The sequence below is a fragment of the Brassica napus genome, chromosome C3 (assembly GCF_020379485.1).
Source record: "Brassica napus cultivar Da-Ae chromosome C3, Da-Ae, whole genome shotgun sequence".
NCBI lineage: Eukaryota > Viridiplantae > Streptophyta > Magnoliopsida > Brassicales > Brassicaceae > Brassica > Brassica napus.
This window is the reverse complement of record NC_063446.1, coordinates 43,681,339-43,697,432: the sequence shown is the minus strand read 5'-3', so window position 1 is coordinate 43,697,432 and position 16,094 is coordinate 43,681,339. Positions and strand designations below refer to the sequence as shown.

General features: G+C 38.3%; 1 non-coding gene across 1 annotated transcript; it reads left to right on the top strand.

Moving 5' to 3' along the window:
* The first annotated feature begins 221 nt into the window (after nucleotides 1-221).
* On the top strand, nucleotides 222-328 carry LOC125584782. The gene has a single exon (XR_007321690.1). It is a non-coding gene; the product is annotated as a small nucleolar RNA R71 (small nucleolar RNA).
* The last annotated feature ends 15,766 nt before the right edge of the window (nucleotides 329-16,094 follow it).

Below are 16,094 nucleotides of genomic sequence, written 5' to 3'. Positions count from 1 at the left end.
GTTGGTCCACCTTTGCAGCGAGATCATCTATGCTGTTCACACTCTTCGAGCGGTCATGCTCCTTGTTCTTGTTTAGTGAACTTGAAGACATGTTCTCAATCAGCTTGAATGCACCAGGTGTGGTTTGAGTCATGAAGTCTCCATTACTCGAAGAATCAAGGGTGTTTCAAAAATCATAGCTCACTCCATCATAGAACACCTCCAATATATAGTCATCGTCAAACCCATGGTGCGGGCACTCTCTCTGGTACTCCTTGTACCTCTCCCAAGCTTCATGAAAAGGTTCATCAGACTTCTGCTTGAAATTGGAGATCTTGTGCCATAGAGCCGCGGTTTTAGACTTCGTGTAGAAGTGGCTCAGGAACGCTGATCGGACCTGGTCCCATGAGGTAAGAGAACCGGTCGACAGAAATTGGAGCCAGCGAGAAGCTTTCCCTTCAAGAGAGAATAGGAACAGCGTGCATTTGACATAATCTGGTGTCACTCCGTTAGAGCGAGAGAAATTGCAGATTCTCTCAAAGGCTTCGATGTGGTCCATCGGGATGTCAGTAGTGAGACCGCTGAACGTGCTCTTCTGTACCAGACTTATCAGTGCAGGTTTGATCTCATAGTCTTGCCGAGTGCAAGGAGGAGGGTTGATGGGGGAGCGGTTAGTAGCGAAGTTCCACGGAAGGTTCCACTCCCCAATAGGAGCACCACGCTCTTTTCGCGCGGCGTTCTCAGCTGCTTCTTGAGCACTTGTTGCTGATTTTGGATGGTATGCTGCATCTGCAACATCTGTTGTTGCTGAGTCTACATTTGTTGTTGAATGATTGCCAGTGCAGCAGTGAGGTCATCCTGATTGCCGTGATCACCCATGTTGGTGTCGGTTGTTTTCGGCTGTTGATGATTTTGTCTTTCTAATCTTGCGAGTTCGTCGTTGGTCAGTTGATGTAGTGGTCCTTGTGCGTTGCTCCGAGTATGTCTACTGGTCATGCACTTGGATCATCTGTTCCAACAAAGAATTAAAAGCAAGTTAGATATCTCAGAGTAAATATTAAGCCGAAAAATAAAGGTAAAAGCCTGGTCCCCATTGCAACGGTGCCAAAACTTGATACACTAAAAATGAATTCTTGCTACTGTCAAGTTAATAGTGGTAATCGTAATATTTGAGATTCAATCGAGAGGACCAGTTTACTCTTTACTCTTATGAGTTCAATATTAAGCTGGGAAACAAGTGGGGTTTTAAAATCAATGGTGACGCAAGTAACTAGAATACCTAGAGATTCAAATTCGATTTAAATGAAAGTTGGCTTAGGGTTTTTCACCGGGTGTCAATACGGAACCAAACAACAATTCAAGTGCAATGAGGTGCAGTCTAGAACTCGAATCACTCGGCTAGAACAATCCACTATCACGGACTTGTTCCCTTTGCTGATCGGTCTTGAGTCCTAAGCTCTCACTTGGAACAAGACGCGATAGCAAGCCTTAGAGATCAGGTCCGATTAGTTCACTTAATACCCTAATATCTACTCTCGCTGATTAGGGATATGAAGCTCATTCAATATATATCAATTTATCTCCTAAGCGGTTAGCTAGGTGATTAAACTAGAGATCGAACATTAAGTGATCAATTCAATGCAAGCAGTAAGAACAATATGAATGAAGAACAGTTAAAATCATTTAGTGGCGTTTAGCTCATGCGATTGACACCCTAAACCCTAAGCAAGCTTAGCCGACTACTCAATCATAAAGCAAGATGACACAGACATGATTTCTGAATAATACTGCATATAAAATAAAGTAGAAAGACAAGGGTTCAGGATGATCTTCTCGTGAAAATGAGAGATGAAGTCTTCTCCCTTACAAGTTGCTAAATCCAAAATAGTTCTAGGTCTCTTGTAAAACTAGCATCAGGAATTAGAAATGATAGCATAGGATTTTTTATATGGAGGCGCCTGTGGTAAAGAGAAATAAGAGAAAATCTAGGGCAAACCCCTGAAATCTTGGAGGTTTCCTTAATAGTCCGGAACAGTCAGACGCTTACTCTCTTTGGGAACAACCTTCGGATTGATCCGACTGGCTGTTTTGCGTTAGATATTCCAAAATGACTTCTTCCTTCATGGCACTCTCTTCTTTACTCTTTCACCTGCTCCAAACCTGGAATGATATCAAATAAGCACGAATTAGGACTGAGAATTAACTCAAAGAACACATATAATGGTATTAAAAACACCATATATAACGTCTGTTCCGGGGAACTTGATGCACTGGTGATAGGTGGACGGGATCGCTTGCATCGAGTGTATCCACGGGGTCCCAAGAATCGCATGATAAGGCGCCTTCGTGCTTAAGACGGCGAATTTGACCATTCGAGTAACTCCACAGGCACGTACTGGAAGACCGACCGTCCCCAATATTGTTTCAAAAGATCCGTTGACGCCAGTTAATGTCTTGGATGATGCCTTAATGTCGTCGAGGTCGATTCCCATCTTTTGCAGTGTTCCGCGGAAGATGAGGTCGACGGAGATTCCCGTATCGATGAGTACTTTCGTGACGTCGTACTCCCCAATCCCTAGAACGACAAGAAAGGGGTCGTTATGAGGGATGTGAATCCCTATAACAACAAGAAGGGAGTCGTTATGAGGGATGTGAATCCCGGCGGTGTCGTCAGGCGAGAAGGTTATCGGAGGGTGGTTTGGTGACCTAGTTGGCCACTTCTGCGAGGTCGCGGCCTGCCGGCGGTAATCCTTGACAGAGCGGACAGAATTACCGCAGGGAGGAGAGCCGCCCATAATGAAGTTTAGTCGTGGTCTTGAATTTACTCGCTTGGAGTTTAAGAAGGCGCGCAAGTCAGTGGGTGCATCGTCGTCGTTTTGCGGCAGTCTAGAATTGCCTGGTGTCTTAGTTCGTTCCAACTGTCGCCGAAGATCTGTGGGCTTCGAGCGGTTGAGGAGAACGCGTAGATCGCACATGTTGGCGTTGAGTTTGTCTCGAAGATCGCTGCCAGACCATTTCAGACACTCTTTGAGGACAGGACCACTGGTCAGGATGCGTTGGGACTTTCGTGCGTTCAGCGTTAGCCGAAGATCAGTATCATCGAAACTGTTACCGTCCTCGGGCTCGAGCTTTCGCTTGAGGACATATCTCAAATCTCCGGGTGAAGGTGCGTCATCTTTCTCGTCGTCTGACGATAGGGTTTGTTGAGAGAGTATAACTTCTATTCGCCTGCGGTTAGTCGGCTGTTCTTCGTCAGCAGAAGAGTCGTCTTTAGCGTCATCCTTTGGAGCCTTATCTTCGTCTTGCTGCTGCGTTTTGTTTTGTCGGTTTTTGCTGGTCGCCTTACGCTGGGCTCTTCTTTCTTTATTTTTGCTCCAACTTTTGCCCTTTTTTGACTTAGCTTTTAGGGGCTCGAATTTGAAGTCGCCGCTGGCGAGAGACAAGATATAGTGTGCATAGAGTGATTTACACTCTGTCGTGTCGTGTCCTTTGACGTCGTGATTTTGCAATGCTTGGTGAGGTCGATGGTTCTGGAAGGACCCGTTGTTAGGTCAGATTGGGTTGCGCAGACAGCATTAGTTGGTTCGTCAGGCGATTCGAGCTCTCTGACCCACTTGTTCCACCCCTCGCCTCGGACCACCATGGTCGAAATTGGTACATTGTTCTAGTTGACGATGTACATAAATCCGTATTTGCGGTTGTTTTTGTCATTAGGGGCATGCTGACGCGGTTTAGCCCGAGTGTTGGCGGATTTAGTCGCTGGAGTTTTTGCCGCGTTCATCTTACTGATGATCGCATTTGTATCCTCTTCCATTCTGATGAAGTTGTGAGAGCGAGCGATAGTGTCTTGAAGCGACGTGGTTGGGTTCTGGTATAAGTCCTCACGGAACTTGGAGCGGAACCACAAGGTGTTCATCAGGGCATCTATGGCGATGTCATCTGGGATTACGATCCTTGAGACTACTACTTTGAACTTTTCCATGTAGTCGCGGAGGCTCTGATCTTTAGTTTGGGACAGGTTCCATAGACTAGAAGCAGTTGCGGTGCGCTTTGCGCTTTGTGAACATAATGTATGTCTTGAGGAATGCCGCTGATAGGTCGCGGAAACTACTGATCGAGTTCTCTTCGAATTGAGAGAACCAGGTTAGGGCCTGCTCGTGGAGAGTCTCGACGAACAGTTGACAGTAGCCAGCGTCCCTTTCTTCATCGGAGAGACGAGCCCATGCCATCACGATATTTAAAGCTGTCATGTGTTCGACGGGGTCTCCGCCGGGTTTGTACTCTGGTAGGCGCAACTTCTCTATCTTTCTGAGCTGCACGTTGGTTAGTGCGCTGGTAAAAGGGTTCGTGAGGTTGCGGCGAGTACGCTCTTGATTTACGGAGCTGCACTAGTAGCTTGATGGATCTTCGAGCTCATTTGCTGAAAGCTGAGTTTGAGCTCGGCGATCTCGCATATGGTCGCGAGATCTTGTCCTATCTGGGGAGCGTCAGCGGGGAGGAGTTCCTTAGGCTCCGAATCATCTGAGACGTGGTCGCCGCCCGTCGCCGTAGGGTTTGTGTTGAAGAAGCGACGGCGTATCAGTTGGGGACGGCTTGTTTGGCCGTCAGGAGCAGTGAGTGCTGCGACTAAAGCAGCTAGCTGTTCGTTGGTTGTTTTTTGAACTTCGTCTTGTCGAGCAAATCGAGCCATGACGGAGTTCATGAAATCTGCGGGGAGAGGCGGCGCGGCTTCAGGCGTAGGAGTTGGTTCTCCGCCTGAAGCGCCGAAGGTGGCGTCGTCTTGAGCCATGTAGATCTAGAACGTTACTTTATTCTAGTCCCACGGTGGGCGCCAATTGTTTGTACGAGGTTCAGTCGACTAGGTTGAAAGAACTCGGAATGTGGGATGAATAAAGACGTTTTATTAGATCTGACCAAGGGGTTACAAGAGTGACAAAGAGTTAAGGAGAAAAGCCGGTGCTCAGGGAGCTAACCGGGAAGGTACAAAGCGGTGAGAGATAAAGAGAGACTAAAACCCTAGATCTAGCCGCTCAGTGTGTGTGTAAAGTGTCGATCCCCTTTTCGTTGCTGCCTCCTTCTCTTTTATAGGCTCTATATCCTCGTATGCCCTAATCTGAATCTTCTTTTGGGCCTTAACTCAAGGAGGCCGAGTACATGGGCCTTCGGGGAACTCCTCCAAGCCGAGTGTTTTTAGTCGACTTCACCGTTGGCTAAAAAGCACTCTGAGGCCGAGCCGATGACTCTACTCGCCGTGCCGAGTAGATCTCCTGCTTATTGGGCTAGACCTTGTTATTTGATGGACCTTGTTAAGGGATGTAATCCATCTCCTACACATAGCACGGCTGTGAGTTAAACCCAGAACGCCTTGAGAGCTCTTTCCACAGTGAAAACAGCACAATAGAACTGAGCTTTAACCGTCGCTGCCTAAGATGAACGCGGGGAACTTCAAAACACCTTGTATGGATGTTCATAAACTCAAATCAACTTATATGCAGGGAAGCTTCGCCTAAGACCTAAACTTAGGCCACGCCGGAGAGAGATGTCAGACATATAGTGGAGATATTACTCCCTTTTGCTTTTGAAGATCGAGGAGGAATTTAGAAGAGTGAGAAATAAAAAAAACAGTCGAAGAAGTCGTGTGTATAAAAAACAGTCGAAAAACAGTCGAAACTATTATCGAAATAAATATAACAAAAGTTACCTTTTCAACACCGTGAATATAAAAACATGTTCACGCTTATGAACTCACCGCCTTTTTCATGTTACATGCTTTCCAAATCGTGTGATAAAGTCTACTCTTCAAATCGGGAAGCTGCATCTGGCAGTTTGTCATCGTTGTTTGAATTCTTCGGAATAGCGGGTGAGAAAATTGCCCCATGGAAAGATGACTAAGATGAAAGTTGTCATACTTGTAGTAATAATCTTTTTTTGGAATCCGGAGGAGATAGTGGGAACTCTTAAAGGAGAGATTGTGTAAACTCTAAGTTCTTAATACTATTTTTCATGTTTACGTTAAACATATTTACCATCACTTTAAAAAGGTAATTAGACACTTATAACTATAGGGTTATTAGTTTTAGGGTTTAAAGTCGAGGGGTGGGGTTTTGGAAGATAGTGTTAGGATTTTAATAATTACTAGGTGCTTTCATATACCATGTGTAGAAATAAAAATGGGGAGTTTTCATGTTTACCATTTTGTTGGTACCATTATTGATGTTTACCACCACTAAAGAGATATTTTCAAAAATATTTTCTTCATTAAGAGATAAAAGACTTTTATACCATTGTTTTCTATCTCACTACAAGAAAACGTGCCCATAACAACGAAGATTTACGACGAAAATATTTCGTCGTAAATTTACATGGTGTTTACAACGCAGTTACGAGGAATCCAACTTTCGTCGTAAACGCCATGTAAATTTACGACGAATAATGTTCGTCGTAAAATCCATGTAAGTTTACGACGAAAGTACGTGGAATGAGAAATACGTCGTAATCGTTACATCGACATTACAACGAAACATGTTACCGTTATATTTAGGTGAAAACGTGTATTCAATGTGCTTTAACTTACCTAATTTCGTCGTAAAGTCGTTGTAAATATTATGTTAAAACCATGTAAAATCCATGTAAAACATTCCTTGTAAAATCGTTGTTATATTTCAACTACCCAACTTGAAAATTTCTCTATATATATGTCATTTCCACAACTCTCTTCCTCACAACACACAAACGGAAAAAAAATCCGAAAAAAAAGATTTTCAAAAAAAAATCTAAGAAAAAAAATGGTCGGTGGCGGTAGTATTTACGAGTTACGGAGTTGGATGTATTTGCACAAAGATTCCAACGGGAGGGTGACGAACGCATTTCTGAGCGGGCTAGAGACTTTCATGCACCAGGCGGGCTGTACACCGATCACGCCGGAGAGTGGTAAGATGTTATGCCCCTGTCGGAAATGCAAGAATTCAAAATTTGCAGGTAGTGAAACTGTATGGAAGCATTTAGTAAACAGAGGATTTACACCACAGTACTACATTTGGTTTCAACATGGAGAGAGTTATGGGGGAAATGAAGCTAGTAGTAGTAATAATAATTTTGAGGATGGTCATCATAGTGAAGAACCGAATCATTTGCATAATGAATATAATTATCATCAAGATCAGGAGCAGATGGTAGATCATGATAGGGTTCAAGATATGATTAGTGATGCATTTTTAGAAACAACTACAACAATAGCTGATGGAACTGGAAATGTAGAAAAACCTAATTTGGATGCAAAAAGGTTTTATGAAATGCTAGATGCTGCAAATCAAACAATCTACACTGGTTGTAGAGAAGGTCTCTCTAAATTGTCTCTAGCAGCTAGGATGATGAATATTAAAACGGATCATAATTTACCTGAGAATTGCATGGATGCATGGGCGGAGTTGTTTAAAGAGTATTTGCCAGAAGACAACGTGTCTGCTGAATCTTATTATGAGATTCAGAAATTGGTTTATAGTCTTGGGTTGCCTTCGGAGATGATTGATGTTTGCATCGACAACTGCATGATCTACTGGAAAGAAGATGACAAGTTAGAAGAGTGTCGATTCTGCAAAAAACCACGATTCAAACCGCAAGGCCGTGGGAGGAATAGGGTACCGTACCAAAGGATGTGGTACCTACCAATTACAGACAGATTGAAAAGATTATATCAATCTGAAAGGACTGATGCGTCGATGACGTGGCATGCGGAATATGTCCAGAGAGATGGTGAGGTTGCACATCCATCAGACGCAAGAGCATGGAAACATTTCAACAAGGTACACGCAGATTTTGCTACAAATATTCGGAATGTCTATCTTGGGTTATGCACCGATGGATTTAGTCCATTTGGAATGTCTGGTAGACAATATTCTTTGTGGCCAGTCATTCTTACGCCGTACAATTTACCGCCGGATATGTGCATGGAACAAGAATTTCTATTTTTGACCATATTAATCCATGGGCCGAAGCATCCAAAACGGTCTCTTGATGTTTTTCTTCAACCGTTGATAGAAGAGCTAAAGCAATTGTGGTCAGAAGGGGTGAGGACGTACGATTGTTCCTTGAAAAACAATTTTACGATGCGAGCAGTTCTGCTGTGGACGATAAGTGATTTCCCTGCTTATGGGATGTTGTCTGGCTGGACAACACATGGAAGATTATCTTGTCCATATTGTCTTGGATCGACGGATGCTTTTCAACTGAAGAATGGTAGGAAGAGTTGTTGGTTTGATTTTCATCGTCGCTTTCTTCCATTTGCCCATCCGTACAGAAGAAATAAGACATTGTTTCGGCACAAAAAAATGTCAGAGACGGTCCTCCTCCATATCTCACCAGCCAGCAGATCGAAGCAGACATTGATTATTACGGAGCTCAGGAAACAGTTGAAGTTGGAGGAAATTGGCATGTTCCTGGAAATATGTCTGATGGGTATGGTGTCTCTCACAATTGACATAAGAAGAGTATATTTTGGGAGCTACCCTATTGGAAGGATTTTCTCTAACGCCACAATCTGGATGTCATGCATATTGAGAAGAACTTTTTTGAGAACATCATGAATACATTACTTAACGTTCCTGGGAAGACAAAAGATAACAAAAAGTCAAGGATGGACTTACCTGATATTTGCTCAAGAAGTGAGTTACATATCAAGAGCAATGGAAACGTTCCTGTTCCCATCTTCCAGTTGTCATCAGAAGCCAAAACAACCTTGTTTGACTGGGTTGCATCAGAAGTTAAGTTTCCTGATGGTTATGTTTCAAATCTGTCAAGATGTGTTGAACGAGGTCAAAAGTTCTCCGGAATGAAGAGTCATGATTGTCATGTGTTTATGCAACGACTACTTCCATTTGCTTTTGCCGAGCTCCTTCCAGCAAATGTCCATGAAGCACTTGCAGGTAATTATAATTTTATAATATATATACATATGTTATGAAATGTTATTAATTTGATTACTTTTGCAATATACAGCCATCGGCGCATTTTTCAGAGATCTTAGCACACGTACGTTCAAGGAAGAAGTCATCGAACAACTTCATCATAACATTCCGATCATATTGTGCAACCTGGAGAAGATATTTCCTCCTTCATTTTTTGACGTCATGGAGCATCTAGTTGTCCACCTACCGTATGAAGCATTGCTTCGTGGACCTGTTCACAACGGATGGATGTATCCGTATGAGCGACAGATGAAACATTTGAAGGGGAAAGCAAGAAATCTTGCAAAGGTGGAAGGTTCAATAGTTGCGGGGAGTTTGACAGCCGAAACATCTAACTTCACATCATACTACTTTGCTCCAACTGTTCGTACGAGAAAAAGAGTTCCTAGAAGATATGATGATGGTGGAGTACCGACATCATATCCAATTGATGGTGTTCCTGACATTTTCTGCGAAATTGCACGGTTTGGTGGTAAAACGAAAGAAGTATGGTGGTCATGTGAAGAGGATAAACATAGTGCCCACACTTATATTCTGCTCAACTGCGAGGATGCAGTGACCCGTTACTTTGAAAGGTAAATATTTTTGTGAATGTTAATTATATGAATTGAAGTTAATTATGTATGACTTGATTATTTGTTTAATTTGCAGCATGTTTGTATCTCAAGTTGAAGAAGCAATACCAGGAATATCTGCAACTGATGTGGACACACGTAAAGATAAGCACTTTGTCAAGTGGTTAAAATCACAGGTACGTAATATATCTCATACATTGATTAATTAAGTAAGTGTTTTGATACTTCAATATTAATTAAGAATATCTGCTTTTTGCAGGTTGATTATGACGATCCTTATTATCCCGTATGGTTTCACGAATTGGTTCAAGGTCCAGTTGCAAAGGTCACCACATCACCTATGTATTTCACACGAGGATTTACCTTTCACACATACGAGTATGGGAGACATCGGGCAACGAGTAACTACGGAATATGTGTGAAAGGTGAAACGGACTTTTACGGGATCTTGCAGGAGATTATTGAAGTGGAATTTCCGGGGTTATTGAAGCTAAAATGCGTCCTCTTCAAATGTGAATGGTTCGATCCTGTTGTGAACCGAGGGATTCGGTATAACAAATTTGGTGTTGTGGATGTCAATTTTGGGAGAAGATACAACAAATTTGAGCCTTTCATTTTAGCTTCACAAGCCGAGCAAGTTAGCTTCCTTCCTTATCCTCGGCTTCGAACTTCCGGGATAAACTGGTTAGCTGCTATCAAAATTACACCTCGTGGACGCATTGTCGCTGGAGAAGAACCGCCCTTGCAAGAAGAAGACGCTATCAATGAAGTTGAGGTACCAGAACAACCAACTGATGAAATCCTTTTGATCGACCCGCAAAACTTTCAATATGAAGATATTCCCGAAGATGCGACAGATGAAGCACGTGAAGACGAGTTCGAGAGAAGCGACGATGATGATTGTAATGATAGTGATGAGAACGAAAACGATTTAGAGTGATGTAATATATGTAACAAATGTTGTATTTCTCTATTGTAACGTATGTTTAAAGAAATATTGTTTTTTTACCATCTTAATGTATGTGTAACAAATGTTGTTTTATATAATATGTATTTCTTTAGTTTTTAAAAAATTATTTGGAGTTTTAGGGTTTTAGAGTTTAAGTTAGAGAAAGAGCAAGAAGTAGTAGAGAAGAAGATATGATGTTAGATAATATGTGACTTTGGGGTTTAGGGATTTCATTCTCGGTGTTTAGGGTTAAGCGTTGTAAAATCGTCGTAAATGGTTATCTATTCCACGTAATTTCGTCGTAAATGGAAAAACGCGGGCCTGGTAACTTCGTCGTAAATTGAAAAACGCGGGCCTGGTAAATTCGTCGTAAACCGACGTTTCGACGTAATTTCGTCGTAAATCGAAAAACGCGGGCCTGGTAACTTCGTCGTAAATGAAAAAACGTGGGCCTGGTAACTTCGTCGTAATATTACGTCGCGTTTACGACGAATCCTTTTCTATATATTGAGACGCCGAGACGAGGCTGCCTCGTTCATTCCTCCCAAACTCCTCTCCTCTCCCTCTAAGGTACACTCTCTTTCCTCCTTTTTTTTTAAGTTAGTTTAGGTGATTAATTAGTTAGGTAATTAGTTTAGGTGATTAGTTAGGTAATTAGTTTAGGTGATTAGTTAGATGACGAAATACTATAGTTTAGGTGATTAGTTAGGTAACGGAATAATTTTTTAATTATGTCGTCATAATTGATTAAATTTATTTAAATTTTTTTTAGATGGCTCCTAGAAGGAAACCAGCAGCACCTACTTATGCCCAGTTGTTTGGCGATGGTTCCGGTACATCTTCTTCCGGTCAATCGTCTTCCGATGCAGTTCCAGACTCTCAGACTTCTCAGAGAGTTTTTTCGAGTCCTCCTCTTCCACCGCAGATGCCTCCACCTCCTCCTCCAGCGGCTACACCTCAGCCTGTCCCAGAAGGTGCAGTTCATCTGGATTTGCGTGTGCCTTCATATGCTCCCTTCGCGAGATATACGGTGGAGGATTTGCTTGCCCAGCCTGGACGGGAGGGTTTGGATGTTCTAGACCCCGATAGACCCCGAGGAACTTATTGGTAAGTTATTAATTTTTATTACATTAAAATTTAAATTATTTTTATTTTCTAACGGTTAAATTGTTTTTTTTCAGGTTTGGGGCTAACAACCGTGTTAGCCGGAGCTTTTCGGCGATGATTAAGGGTTACTACGACGGGGCATATCCGAACTGGAGCAAGACACCAAATCACGTTAAGATCACGTGGTTTAAATGTTTTGCGGTAAGATTTTTAAATTAAATTAAATTTTCACTTTTAAATATATATATATATATATATTTTAAATATTTATTATTAATTGTAATTTTTTCAAAATTTTTATGTTTCAGCAAAAGTGGCATTGGTCTTTGGGAATCACCGAGAGGGTGAAGGCGGAATTCGTTGCAAAGACAAAGATCCGCCTCTGCAACACAGTCTCCGATTGGAAGGACAAGTGGGAGATCTACGGGTATGAGGGAAAGCCCACTGAGCTCACGACGGATGTGTGGGATGGCCTCATCGCCTATTGGGAGTACCCCTCTTCGATCAAAAAGGCCAATTCGTGCTCGGCTTCTCGAAGGACGAAGGATAAAGATGGTCATTTGCCCATGCTTCAGAGAACCGGACAAAAACCTCATGCAGGAGTCCGTCTAGAACCTGTAAGTTTTGTTTTAAATATATATTTTAAAATATTCAATTAATATAATTTATAATATTTAATTTAATTTTTTTTTGTAGTTCGAGAAGACGGGAGTCTTACCATCTCTGTCTGACCTATTCAAGATGACTCACGCCACATCCGACGAAGTTTTTGGGGATCCTGCATCTGAGAAACTCTTCCAAGCAGTGGCTGGTCGGATTGAAGAATGGGAGACGCAACTAACCCAGGAGTCTCCCGATGGATTACCAGTCACATTGTCCACCGAAGAGGTCGACAGAATCTTCGAAGAGGTACAACTTAAAATTTTTGTTTACATTATTTTAAATATTTTAACATAATTAACTATATTAATATATGTTTTGATTTTATAGGTGGCTCCTAAAAAGAAGGGACGGATAGTCGGTATAGGCTCTGTTAACGAAGTTGCAAGGGCAACTTCGTTATACACTTCGAGACAGGATGAAGAGACTGCTCAGATGAAGGCTCGAATGGATAGCCAGCAGGTTCGTTTAGACTCTCTTGAGGATTTGCTAGACGTGATGGCTGTGGGAAACCCGGTTATGCAGAGAATGTTGAGTGAGAGACGAGCCGCTCTTGGGTTGCCAGTACGAGATCCCAAAGAGTCCGATCCAACCCGTCAACAGCCGAACAACCCCACCAACTACTTCGAGAATATGTAGTTTTTTTTATATTTCTGTTTGTATTATGAATTTAAATATTATTGTATGACTTTTTAAAATGTGTTTTTCAATTTCATATTTTGTTTTAAAATTTAAATTATTTTAAATTCTGAATATTAAATATAAATTAAAATTTATTATATACTAATTAATAATAATATAATAAGAATCAATGTAAACTCCTCGTAAACATTACATGGAGTTTACATCGAATGTTTACGAGTGATTAACATCGAAAGATTTACGAGGGTTTTACATCGAAATGTTTACGAGTCATTTACAACGAAAGTATTTGCGTGTGCTTTACATCGAAATCATTACGTGGGCTTTACGACGAAATCTTACGTGTCGTTTACGGCGAATTCTTTCCCTGCGCTTGACGAAGAATATATTTCGTCGTAAACGTAACGAGTCGTCTACGACGAAACCTCCGTTACGACGGACGTTTAACAACGAAACGTCTTTTGACGTTAATTCGTCGTAACACCCCCTTTACGACGAATTTACAACGAATACTGCCCTAGTAAAAAATATGTTTTCTTGTAGTGTCTATATAATAAATAATTATTTAAATAAAAAAATTATGTCTTCGAATTTTACTTTTTCAAATTCGAACATTTTTATAATTTTTTTTTTGAATTTGTTTTTCAAAATTTCTTTTTAAAATCGTAAACTCTTTTTGAAACTATTTTTAAATTTTTTTAACATTTTTTAAGTATTTATTTATATATTTTTTAAAATCTTAAATTTTACATTCCAAAAATTCTACTCCACCCCTTAACTTTAAAGAGAAATTGCTAAAAATATTGAATTCATAGTACCACTTTTCATGTTTACACTAACCACTTTTACCTTCACTTTTAATGAATGGTAAAAGACATTTATAACATATGGTTAACTAATCAAGACTTATGGTTTAGGGTTGAGGGGTGGGATAGGGTTTTTAGAATGTGAAATTTAGGATTCTAATAAATATATAAATAAATACTTAAAATATATATAATTTTTAAAAAAAAAATAGTTTCAAAAACAATTTTTGAATTTCAAAAAGAAATGTTGAAAAAAAATATTTCGGAAAAAGAAATTCAAGAAAACCAATTATTATTTTTTAATTTTATTATTATTTTTTATTTATTTAAATATTTCTTTCTAAAATATATAGATAATAAGGGTATAAGAGTCTTATGCCACTTAATGAAGAAGATATTTTTGAAAATATCTTTTTACTCGTGGTAAACATGAATAATGGTACCAAGAAAGTGGTAAACATGAAAATTCTTCAATGGTAAACCCTAAGTCTAGATTAGTTGACCCTAAGGTTATAAATATTTTTTCCCTCTTTAAAATGAACGTAAAAATAGTTAGTGTAAACATGAAAAATTGTATTATGAATGTGGTATTTTTGGCAATTTATCTATAATCATTACTATGATAAAATATTAAATTTATAATTACTTAATTTCATGTGGAACTTTCATGTTTACCACTTTATTGGTAATATTATTCAAAATATATTCTCCATGAAGAGGAAAAAGACTATTATACCGTTACTACATATATATATATATATATATATATATATATATATATATAATAAATAATTGTTTAAATAAAAAAATAAAAAAACAAAAGAAATTTAAAAAAAAATGAAAAGTTTTAAAAACAAATTTAAAAAATAAAGTTTTATAAAAACAAATTCAAATTTTCTTTTTGAAATTAGAAAATCTTTATGAAACTTTTTTAAAAAAATTTTAAAGTATTATTTAAATATTTATTAGAACCCTAAACTCTACTTTCCAAAAACCCTACCCCACCCCTCAATTCTAAACAATAAGTGTAGATTAGTTAATACTAGGGTTATAAATGTTTTTTCTCTTTTTTAAAAGTGAGGGTAAAAATGGTTAAGTAAACCTGAAAATAGTATTACGAATGTAATATTGTTGGTAATTTCCCTAATTTCTAGGTTATATGATAAAACTTTTTACTGTTTCTTTCCATAGAAAAATATAATTTTACAATAATGATATATATATATATATATATATATAATTGTCAACATGTAGAGAAGAGTTTTCAAATATAAAATATTATACCGATTTGTATATTTTGGAATGTGAGATTTTTCTGTTATTGTATGTGTTCATTTTATATTAAACTAGAATAGATATTTGTACCAAAAATATTTTTCCATCTTAAAAATAGTAAAATGGAGGACAGCTCTTTTAAACAAACAAAACTTTACATCAAAGTATTTAAGAAACTAAAAATAGATACAACTATTAATTAAAAAAAATCTCATTACAATATATAATATTAATATATATCACTATTAAAATTGACTGTAACATATATTATAATATTGCAATTTTTTCCGGCTTTATATTATTGCAATTTAAATAGTTTTGATATGTGTCACATGTCAAACATAATATGGTTAGAAAGTGAAAACTCTCTTCTTACGTAAGTAAATTTAAAATTATTATATTAATTTGATAAATACAGTTCAAATTTTAGTACAGTTTATAAAATTATAGACTTTTTTGGGATTTTGAGAGATCTCTAATTGTTGTAACTATCCATTTTTTTTATCTACCACACTTCACAGATTCTGATTATAATAATTACCTACAACTAGATTCTAATCCGCGCAGATGCGCGGATATTATCGGATATTGTTGTCATTTTTATTACAAAATTTAAATTAATAGTAATGTAACTGATTTTATTATTAAAAATTAATATTATATATAATATAACTAAAATATAGGTGAAATTTTACTTTTTTGTTACAATAAAGCAAAACTTCATCACTATATAGTTTTCATAGTCAAATTTTAAAATTTCATATGTTCTACTATTCTTATATTTTTATAACAACATTTTTTGTTTCAAATAAATTACGGTATCCCAAAATATTATGTATATATTTAGATGTGAAAAATTGTGTAGAATATATAATATATAGATATACCTAAGATTATGTAAACCAAATATATATTTTGTGAAATAAATGTATTTACTATTTAAATATATAATATTTACCAAACTATTTTTAAGATTATGGTCACAAAATCTACGATGTAGGAAAATAATATCCTTTCTAATTTTCCTTAAATATTAAGTTTCTAGTGAATTGGTCTAATAACTTTTTTACATTAGATTAAAATAGGACTCCAATTTAATAGATTATATGAGAAATTTAAAGAAAACAAAAGAAAAGAA